The 11,024-nt window shown below is 53.5% G+C and overlaps 1 long non-coding RNA gene across 1 annotated transcript in view; it reads left to right on the top strand.

The window, feature by feature from the left end:
* Positions 1-9,858, top strand: part of LOC142462997 (uncharacterized) — a 15,109-nt gene extending 5,251 nt beyond the window's left edge. The window contains exons 2-3 of the long non-coding RNA XR_012787329.1: positions 8,933-8,959; positions 9,598-9,858. This is a non-coding gene — a long non-coding RNA (uncharacterized LOC142462997). The remainder of the gene's footprint in view (positions 1-8,932; positions 8,960-9,597) is intronic.
* The last annotated feature ends 1,166 nt before the right edge of the window (positions 9,859-11,024 follow it).

Raw genomic sequence — 11,024 nt, 5'->3', positions numbered from 1 at the left:
CATATGCCACTTCCCTGGGGAGCAGTTTGTGACTTAGATACACCACAGGGTGCTCTTGGCCGTCGTCCCCCACCTGGCTCAACACAGCCCCCACACCAAAGTCTGAGGCATCAGTTTGGATGAGAAAATGCTTGGTATAGTCTGGAGCAGCCAGGATAGGGGCTCCAGCAAGCGCAGTTTTCAGGGCCTGGAAAGCAGTTTCACAGGCAGGAGACCAGGTAATAAGCACAGGCAGTTGCTTCTTAGTCAGATCAGTCAGGGGTTTGGCCAGGGCGCTGTACTGTGGGACAAATTTCCTATAGTACCCTGCGGTGCCCAAAAATGCCATGACCTGTTTCTTGGTTTTTGGAACAGGCCACTCAACTATGGCTTCTACCTTGGCTGGCTCTGGCTTGAGATGCCCTCCACCCACCCTGTGCCCTAAGTACAGGACTTCTGCCATCCCTACCATACACTTAGTGGGTTTTAAGGTAAGCCCAGCCTCCCTGATCCTATCCAGCACTGCAGCTACATGTCCTATGTGGGATTCCCAGGAATTACTAAAGACAGCAATGTCATCTAAGTAAGCCCTGGCGTAGCTCTGCATCCCTTCCAGTAACCTATTGACCAGGCGTTGAAAGGTAGCCGGGCATTCTTCATCCCAAATGGCATCACAAAAAACTCATAGAGGCCACTTGGAGTGATGAATGCTGACTTCTCCCTAGCCTCCAGGGTCAGTGGGATTTGCCAATAGCCTTTGCTCAAATTCATGGTGGTCAGATACTTTGCCCCCGCGAGTTCATCTAGTAACTCATCCATGCGGGGCATGGGGTAAGCATCTGACACCGTCCCAGCGTTGAGCAACCGGTAGTCCACACAAAACCTGGTGGTCTTGTCCTTTTTAGGAACTGGGACTACTGGACTTGCCCAAGGGCTCTGGGACGGAGTAATTACCCCTAGGGTCAGCATCTCCTCAATCTCTCTCTCCATACTGGTCTTGACCTCTGCTGACACTCTATAAGCGTGCTTATGCAGAGGCTGCAGGTCCCCTGTGTGTACTGGGTGTTTGGTGAGATGAGTGGTCCCTGGCATGTCAGTGAAGAGGGCGCTATACTGAGCTAGCATGTCCCTGGCTTCTCCCTTCTGCCTGGCACTCAACTGTGCCCCTATCTCTACCTGCTCTACAGTGTTTCCTTGCCTTGCCTCCCCTAGGAGATCAGGCAGAGCATTGCTCGCCGGATCCTCCAGCAGTGGGCTACAAATGGCCAGCACTGCTCCCATACTCGGTGTTCTGTACTCTTTCAACATGTTGATGTGGTATGTCTTGTGCCTCTCAGGCGCTACCTGTACAACATAGTTGCACTCATTCACCTTTCGGATAACCGAGTACGGTCCTGACCAGGCAGCCATCAGCTTGTTCTCCCGAGTGGGTTTGAGAACAAGTACCTGCTGTCCTGGGATGAATTCTCTGCTACGGGCCTGCTGGTCATACCATTGCTTCTGCTTGGTCTGAGCAGCCCTGAGGTGGTCCTGGGCCAGCCCCATGAGCATCTCTAACCGGTCTCTGAGATCTACCACATACTGGATCACTGAAGCATCAGTAGCAGTAGTCTCCCCTTCCCATCCCTCACGGAATAGGTCCAGAGGTCCACGTACCCTGCGGCCATATAGTAGTTCGAAGGGGGAGAAGCCTGTAGATTCTTGCGGTACCTCTCGGTAGGCAAACAGCAAGTGCTGCAGGTGAATCTCCCAGTCTTTCCCCTCCGCATCTATAAAGGTCCGAAGCATCTGCTTCAGGATACCGTTAAACCTCTCACATAACCCGTTTGTCTGGGGATGGTAAGGGGTAGTGCGCCGGTGCTGTACACCGCATGCATCCCTGAGACAATGTAACAGTTCACTCATGAACTGCGACCCCTGATCGGTTAGGATCTCACTAGGGAAACCTACCCTAGAGAAAATGTTCAGCAAAGCTGCTGCCACTGTATTGGCACATATGGTGCCAAGCGCTACCGCCTCAGGGTACCGGGTTGCAAAATCCACCACGTGAGGATGAAGTGCTTCCCTGACCTGCTAGGAATCATGAGGGGTCCTATCAGGTCCATCGCTACCTTCTGGAAGGGTTCCCCTATTATCGGTAGGGGTTTCAGGGGTGCCTTCACACGGTCGCCCGCCTTACCCACTCGCTGGCAGGCATCACAAGAGCGGCAGAAATTGCTCGCATCTCGGGATGCCCCCGGCCAGTAGTAACGCTGCAATAACCGGGCTTGCGTTCTGGTGACCCCCTGATGTCTCGCTAACGGAATAGAGTGAGCTACCCGTAACAATTGCTGTCGGTACCCCTGGGGCACTACTAGCTGTCGCTTACCGGTCAATCCCTTCTCTATCCCCGGGTTCCCTTCTTCTCTGTATAGGAGTCTCTTATGCCATAGGCAGCGCTCAGTGCCCTCCCCTGCCTGAGATTCGGATGCCCGAAGTCTCACGCCGGCCAGGGTAGGGTCTGCCTTCACTGCCTCCCTAACTGGGCTCCTAAGTCTGGCCACCCCCCAGTCATGTCATTGTCAGGGGAAGGGGACAAGGTAAGGGGAAACAGTAAGTCAGCCTGTGGTTGCAACTGATCCTGGCTTACCTCCCCGGGCTCTTCTGTGCCCTCCGCTAACGTTGGTCCCAAAGGCTGCGGGACTGGAGCGGCCGCCATCAGCATTGCCGCGGTCTGGCTCCGGGTAACCGCCGCCACTGCAGCGGGCTGGGGCACACGGTCGTAGGTGCAGGTCATCGGTCCAAGATTGTTGCCCAAAAGAATGTCGTCATCCAAACCGGGTAAAACCCCCACCTCCCGCACACCCTTGCCCACCCCCCAATCCAAAAAGATGCGGGCCACCTGCAGGAAACGTGGCTCTCCGTCGGCCACAGTGATCTGCATCCCAGGGCCTGGGATCAATTCCTCTGGCCGGACCATATCAGGTCGGACCAGGGTCACTGCGGCTCCTGAATCAAGCAAGCCGACTGCTTGCCGGTCACCGACTGTGACCGGGGTGAGATGTTTGCTCCGGCCGTCCGTCTGCTGCAGGCCTGCGCTGAGATGTCCTCCGCTCCTGGCTGTAGGCACCGATGAAACCGGGACAGGGGTGACATGGGACGTCTCGCTGGGAGTTGTTTCCATGACCGGTCCTGGTTCTTTGGTGGAAGCCACCCGCACGCGGGCTACCGGCTTCGCAGCTGGGGTGCGTTGCCCTCGATAGGGTCCGTTGGAATGCAGGGGTTCCGGGCAATCTGGTCTGAGGTGACCAGGGCTGTTGCAATTGTAGCACCGGCGCTCATGCCGGAGTTCTCCCGCCTTTGGTGTCCCGCTGCCCGCAGGCGGCTTTTGGGTCCACTGGGGGGTACTCACAGCTTTCTTGGCCGGTACCGGCGCGTTCGCCGCTTTGGCGGGTGCCTTGGTGGTCATCTGGGAACAGCTGACCACGTAGTCATCTGCCATCCTCGCCGCCTCGGTGTAGGTCTTGGGCTTTTTATCATACACAAAAGCCCTCACCGCCGGCGGGCACTGCTGCATGAGCTGCTCCTGAAAGATGAGGTCCAGCAGGCATTGGTAAGTCCTGGCCTCAGCGCCCTCCACCCAGTGTAACCCGTACAAAGCCATGCGGGTCACATAAGTGACATAGGTCTCCTGAAGGTGCCTCTCCTCCAGCCGGAACTTACCCCGGTAAGCTTCAGGGGTAAAACCATGCTGAAATAGCAAAAGTTCTTTCAGGTGGTCATAGTCATCAGCATACTCCTCTGTAAGCGCCATCAATGTCTGCTTAGCCAAGCCGGAGAGGAGCGGGTCCAAGCGTGCAACCCTATGCTCGGGGAGCACCTTGTACCGCCGGCACTGCGTCTCGAAGTTCCTTAAAAACATGACGATCCGATCAGTGCCTTCCACGTACTTGGTGAGACTGTGCTTGTCCAGTTGGAGTTCATCTTTGCGGGTTTGGACCGGGGGGCAATAAGCGGGTCTGTTCACTGCCATTGAGATAAACTTTAGCCGCTCCTCCGCTGTCCCTCGGTCTCCCCACTTGGTGATCAGTGCCAACATTTCAGAGGTAAACGGGCTGGTGGCCGTAGCCATCAGTACCCCTCTTGTCGCACTTGTCCCGGGAGGTGCACTTGTCCCCTCCCCGGGATCCTGCTGCTCCGGCACTGGGTTCAGTCCCTGATCTCCGGGCGGCTGTACAAGAGCAATCTGAGCCGTATCCTGAGACTCTGCAAGTTCAGCTTCATGAGCTGTGATTGCGGCAACCATGTCCTCGACCTCCTGGTCCACATATTCCAGTCCATATTCGCGGCACTGGTCTTTTAGCTGACTTCTAGTTTTCAGGTAATAGACACTCTCCGCTTCACTCATGGTTCTGGGTCGCAGCAGGTGAGGTGGTGTGACAACTTGCGTTACTTGTTGCACTAACGTGTGTTCAATATCTTTAGACCCAGGAACTCGCAATTACCATCGAGTCCCCACTAGATCACAGTACCCCGCAGAATACTGTAATCTAGGTCCAGTTCAATCCCGCCGCTGCCACCAGTTATTCTTATAAACCTGTCACGGTGAGATTATGGCAGGCTGTATAAGGTCACATAAATATATATAACAGATGATATATATTTATCATTGGGTCTGAACTGAAACGAGTCTTAGATATAATAAAGTGAGTTTATTCCTTAGGATAGGTGAACACATGAATAGTACAGTAACAGACAAGAAGAACACTTACTTAGGGGTTGGGGAATGAGAAGTTAGATGTAGCATTTTTCTTCAGCAATCCGGTAATCATTCAGGTGATATCAGGTAACCATACCAGCAAACGAAGATTAACAAAATGAAGATTAACCAAGGAATATGGGGAACAGCAGATTATATATCTTTTGTCCCTCTATTCTTAACCTGAAGTACCTGTGATTGGTGTTCAATTATCTCCAGCCAATCTTTGATGGGGGAACACATTGTAGGACAGGCCCCCCTGCTAGCTGGCACATGCGCAGTAGAACTCTGGGGTCTCATTTCTGTAACCCCCCATAGGCAAATGGAATGCCAGCCAGTCTACCCATCTGGATCTCTAGCAAGATAACCTTTGTTGGAAGGTGATAACTGGGACACTTGGAGACTGCTCTGGTTTGAGCCTCCTCCGCCCTTAAATCATCAGGGAGGGTGACAAGACCCTTTGAACAACACTTAAATCCTAGACATTAGGGCGCCTCTTGGGCCATCTGCTATCCTGGTGGACAAAGGAATTTCCTCTGAGTCTTTGTCCGTACCTTGGGACACAGTATCAAACATGAAACATAAACGTATTAAAATATCCGGTTCCATTGGGTCTAGCAGAACCAAACTTCCCAGTTCTCATGGCCGGAACTGGGACACCATATGATCCAAAAAGCGACTAGCTACGACCTATGGAACCGGAGTTACACAAATGCACATTAATTCATTTTTCATTTTAATACAAAAATCTCCGCTAAAAAAGAAATCTCAGCTTTTCACTAAATCCCCATTGAAAACAACGGGCTTCTCTGCCATAGACTTTCAATGGTGAATTGCCGCCATTGAGGTCAATGGGGTTTCTCCGCCATTGAAGTCTATGGGAAAAGTCCCGAACCTTCAAGGGGGTCCACACCCCGTCGGGTTGGTCCAGGCGGGTCAAGGATGGTTCTGCAGTGATGCCGGAGCAGTGACTACAGACACCCCAAACCTCGATCCGCTGGGCCCTCCGGAACCGGAGATATGGAGTACCAAAATACAGCATTTCACACTTAGTCATTTTTCTGAGCCGTTTCTGCCGCCGCCGGTAAAGCCTATGGCGCGACCCGTTCTTCTGGGTTCGACCCTTATCGGGGGTCCAGGATGTGGGGACCCGGTTGTGGTCGAGTGGGGGGACGCCTAGGGACTAGGGGCAAAAATAATTTTATTCCTAGGGGCCCTAGAACTGTTTATTATCACGCCACTTGACGTGACCTTGACTTGTAAGTGATCAAAGCTCTCCTATTGAAAATGTATCCGCTTTGCGGTCTGCGGTCTGGATGGCAGCCAACTTGTTCTTCGAAAGTTACCTCGAGGAACCTCCATTGAAGTCGATGAGCCCATTGACTTTCAATGGGAAACCGCCGCTCTCCCTCTCGGACGCCCCCTGCTGGTCTTTACAGGAAACAGGACTAAAACAACAAGATTTTCCATTAGAATGCATGGAGCCCTAATGGCGGCCAATGGGGACCTGCAAAATGGTGCCTGAAAAGGCGGGAAAACTTCACAAAGAGCTATAATCATTAAAGGACTATTAACCCTTGTGCTCCCGAATGGATTCCAGTGTGTGTGTGTGATGCAGACACGGATTAAATCAGACATTACAATGGAACAGGGGAAGAGGGGAATACACATGTACATGTCATTACAGGGGTTAAATCACGGTTGTGGGTCTTAGCCCAGTTAACCCTTTGACTCCCAGGTGAGGTCAGGGGATGGCCAAATGGGGTGTAACCCCTTTAATCCTGGGCCACCCCCTTTCTCCCACTACAGAGACGCTATATATAGTCCCTGGTACCCTAGGGATGAGGGGCGCTATAAATAGTCCCTGGTACCGTAGGGATGAGGGGGCGCTATATATATAGTCCCTGGTTCCCTAGGGATGAGGGGCGCTATATATAGTCCCTGGTAACCTAGGGATGAGGGGTGCTATAAATAGTCCCTGGTACCCTAGGGATGAGGGGCGCTATAAATAGTCCCCTGGTACCGTAGGGATGAGGGGCGCTATATATATAGTCCCTGGTTCCCTAGGGATGAGGGGCGCTATATATAGTCCCTGGTAACCTAGAGATGAGGGGTGCTATAAATAGTCCCTGGTACCCTAGGGATGAGGGGCGCTATATATAGTCCCTGGTACCCTAGGGATGAGGGGCGCTATATTTAGTCCCTGGTAACCTAGGGATGAGGGGCGCTATAAATAGTCCCTGGTAAACCTAGGGATGAGGGGCGCTATATATAGTCCCTGGTAACCTAGGGATGAGGGGCGCTATAAATAGTCCCTGGTAACCTAGGGATGAGGGGCGCTATATATAGTCCCCTGGTACCCTAGGGATGAGGGGCGCTATAAATAGTCCCTGGTAACCTAGGGATGAGGGGCGCTATATATAGTCCCTGGTAACCTAGGGATGATGGGCGCTATAAATAGTCCCTGGTAACCTAGGGATGAGGGGCGCTATATATAGTCCCTGGTACCGTAGGGATGAGGGGCGCTATAAATAGTCCCTGGTACCCTAGGGATGAGGGGTGCTATATATAGTCCCTGGTACCCTAGGGATGAGGGGCGCTATAAATAGTCCCTGGTACCCTAGGGATGAGGGGCGCTATATATAGTCCCTGGTAACCTAGGGATGAGGGGCGCTATATATAGTCCCTGGTACCCTAGGGATGAGGGGGTGCTATATATAGTCCCTGGTACCCTAGGGATGAGGGGCGCTATAAATAGTCCCTGGTACCCTAGGGATGAGGGGCGCTATATATAGTCCCTGGTACCCTAGGGATGAGGGGCGCTATAAATAGTCCTTGGTAACCTAGGGATGAGGGACGCTATAAATAGTCCCTGGTAACCTAGGGATGAGGGGCACTATAAATAGTCCCTGGTAACCTAGGGATGAGGGGCGCTATATATAGTCCCTGGTAACCTAGGGATGTAATAATATGCATAGCGATATAATAATATATGTCATTTTATTTATATACTGTAGCACCAACAGTGATTTCCCAAATCCCAATACAGGGGAAATAAAGGGGACAAATGCAACAAGTAAACGACGACATATAGCAAAGGGGACCCTGTCCCGCAGAGCTAGCAATCTAAGTGACATTACTTAACGTAGAGTTGCGACGCTGGGGTTCTGCTGGTTTTATCGGGGCTCAGCGGTAAAGGTTTTTGCTTCCTGTACTGGTAGTTTCAGAAACAACAGGATGTCAGCTATAAAGATATATGAATATTTACATCTAGTCATCAGTGAGACATTCCTCTCCGACAGGCTCACCCAAAGGGAGAAGCAGGTTTCTGCGTGAGAAATAAAAGGGAGATTAAAGGGAGAGGTGCCCCGTCCCAGTACAGACAGGGGGCTGATGGGTAATCTGCATTACAGCCGGCGCGCGCTCATCACAAGGGATTCATGTTCCTTCAGCCATTTCCTCTTCCTGTTTGTGGGGAAATGTGGGTCCTGTGCACTGCAGGAGGTGGGTTATTGTCCACCATAGTGCATGGTCCAAAGCAGTGCCTGGCTACACTGGACGATAACACATGCCTGATAACCTGAGGCGCATACCAACTCAAACTGGACTATCCCACTTCAGAGGCCAGTACCCAACCACGAAACCGCGTATCCTACAACAGGGAACCCCCTAGAGCTCCCCCATTAGCGGAAACCCTTCCACGCGCCACACACTATTCCCTTTTGACTGCAAATGGTGTTCATTGGGATACAATGTGTTAAGGAGGAAGGTAAGACCATAGCTGGGGGGGGGGGGCGTCCTAACACCGTGAGCAGGGAGCGAGTAATGGGGGGGCGTCCTAACACCGTGAGCAGGGAGCGAGAAATGGGGGGGGGCGTCCTAACACCGTGAGCAGGGAGCGAGTAATGGGGGGGGGGGCGTCCTAACACCGTGAGCAGGGAGCGAGTAATGGGGGGAGCGTCCTAACACCGTGAGCAGGGAGGCGAGTAATGGGGGGGGGCGTCCTAACACCGTGAGCAGGGAGCGAGTAATTGGGGGGGGGGGGCATCCTAACACCGTGAGCAGGGAGCGAGTAATGGGGGGGGGGGGGGTCCGGAGCTAGTTATCGGAGACCGGACACTGGGTCTGAGCCGGTACTGACGGCCCTTACTGTATATGGTGTTAGACAATGGAGGGAATATTAATCCGGTCTCTCTCTGTCTCTTGTTCTCTTAGTGTTCCCGCTCTCGGGGGCGACCACAGGTGAGATAACCCGGGCCCGTGGGAGGGAATCCCCCGGTTATATTCCCATGAACAGTACTGCGCAAATCCTCTCTCCCTATTCTTACTCCCTCCATGTCTCCTCTTCTCTCCCCCCTCTCTCCCCCATCCCTCTCTTACCCTGCTTCCCTCTCTTCTTCCTATCCTCTTCCCCCTCCCTCCTATCCTCTTCCCCCACTTCCCTCCTATCCTCTTCCCCCCCTCCCCTCCTCCCTCCCTCTCTATTCTTACTCCCTGTCCTCCTTCTCTCTTCTCTCCCTCCTATCCTCTTTCCCTCCTCCCTCCCTATTCTTACTCTGTCTCCTTCTCTCCTCCGTCCATCCCCCTCTCCCCCCCCATCCCCCCTTCCCCCTCTCTCCCCGCTCCCCTCCTCTCCCTATTCTTACTCCCTCTGTGTCTCCTCTCCCTCCTCTCTCCCACTTCTCTATCCACCCTCCCCCTCACTCCTCCTCCCTCTCTCTCCCCCCCTTCCCCCCCCTCTTCTCCCCCCTCCCCCCTCTCTTCACCCCCTCCCCCCCCTCCCCCCTCTCTCCTCCCCCCCTCTTCACCCCCTCCCCCCCGCCCCCTCTCTCTCCCCCCCCTCCTCCCTCCCCCCCTCCCCCTCTCTCTCCCCCCTGCAGTCTGCGGGAAGCAGGGCTTGCAGAGGCGTATTTATGGCGGTAGCAATGCCGTGCCGGGAGAGTGGCCGTGGCACGCTGCGCTGAGCTTCCTGGGGAAGCCATACTGCGGAGGGAGTCTGATCTCTCACAGATGGGTCCTCACGGCCGCTCACTGCTTCGATGGGTAAGTACGGGTCGCACTGTGGCTATTCTGAAAGCCAGGGGTCATGTGTAGGATGATTTAGCCCAGATAGTGTCAACTCTGCCCTCTTTTCCAAGCACAACAAGTTCTGTTTCTTTTCTTACTTTACTTGGGGAAAGTAGCATAAAGTACAGGCACTTGTGAAGAGATGTTATGTATGAATAGTGTCTCTCTGTGGGTGCCTTGGTAGTTAAGGGCAGGTGAGAAGATATCCTACCATACAGGAGTATACAGCAGTGCTCACTCATCCAGAGGTAATGGTGGAAAAGGAAGTGAGGGGCAAGGGTCACACTAAAGGTTCAGTGAGACTGCACCAACTGTCAGCAAAAGACAGGGGGGAAAATGGGGAAAGCCCAAAACTAGGAGGTCTGGAGAAGTTGCCAGAGCAACCAGGGGTGTGACAGACTGGAAGGAAAAAGAGATACATATTGTATCCATTCCATCTGCACTGAGAGAGAGAACTGCAAGGAAAGTGACATCCTAGTGCAGCTAGCAGGGGGGACTGCAAGGGAAGTGACATCCTAGTGCAGCTAGCAGGGGGAACTGCAAGGGAAGTGACATCCTAGTGCAGCTAGCAGGGGGAACTGCAAGGGAAGTGACATCCTAGTGCAGCTAGCAGGGGGGAACTGCAAGGAAAGTGACATCCTAGTGCAGCTAGCAGGGGGAACTGCAAGGGAAGTGACATCCTAGTGCAGCTAGCAGGGGGAACTGCAAGGAAGTGACATCCTAGTGCAGCTAGCAGGGGGAACTGCAAGGGAAGTGACATCCTAGTGCAGCTAGCAGGGGGAACTGCAAGGGAAGTGACATCCTAGTGCAGCTAGCAGGGGGAACTGCAAGGGAAGTGACATCCTAGTGCAGCTAGCAGGGGGAACTGCCAAGGAAGTGACATCCTAGTGCAGCTAGCAGGGGGAACTGCAAGGGAAGTGACATCCTAGTGCAGCTAGCAGGGGGAACTGCAAGGGAAGTGACATCCTAGTGCAGCTAGCAGGGGGAACTGCAAGGGAAGTGACATCCTAGTGCAGCTAGCAGGGGGAACTGCAAGGGAAGTGACATCCTAGTGCAGCTAGCAGGGGGGAACTGCAAGGGAAGTGACATCCTAGTGCAGCTAGCAGGGGGGAACTGCAAGGGAAGTGACATCCTAGTGCAGCTAGCAGGGGGAACTGCAAGGGAAGTGACATCCTAGTGCAGCTAGCAGGGGGACTGCAAGGGAAGTGACATCCTAGTGCAGCTAGCAGGGGGAACTGCA

Source organism: Ascaphus truei, chromosome 11 (genome assembly GCF_040206685.1).
Source record: "Ascaphus truei isolate aAscTru1 chromosome 11, aAscTru1.hap1, whole genome shotgun sequence".
Classification (NCBI taxonomy): domain Eukaryota; kingdom Metazoa; phylum Chordata; class Amphibia; order Anura; family Ascaphidae; genus Ascaphus; species Ascaphus truei.
This window is presented reverse-complemented; position numbering and strand designations above follow the sequence as displayed.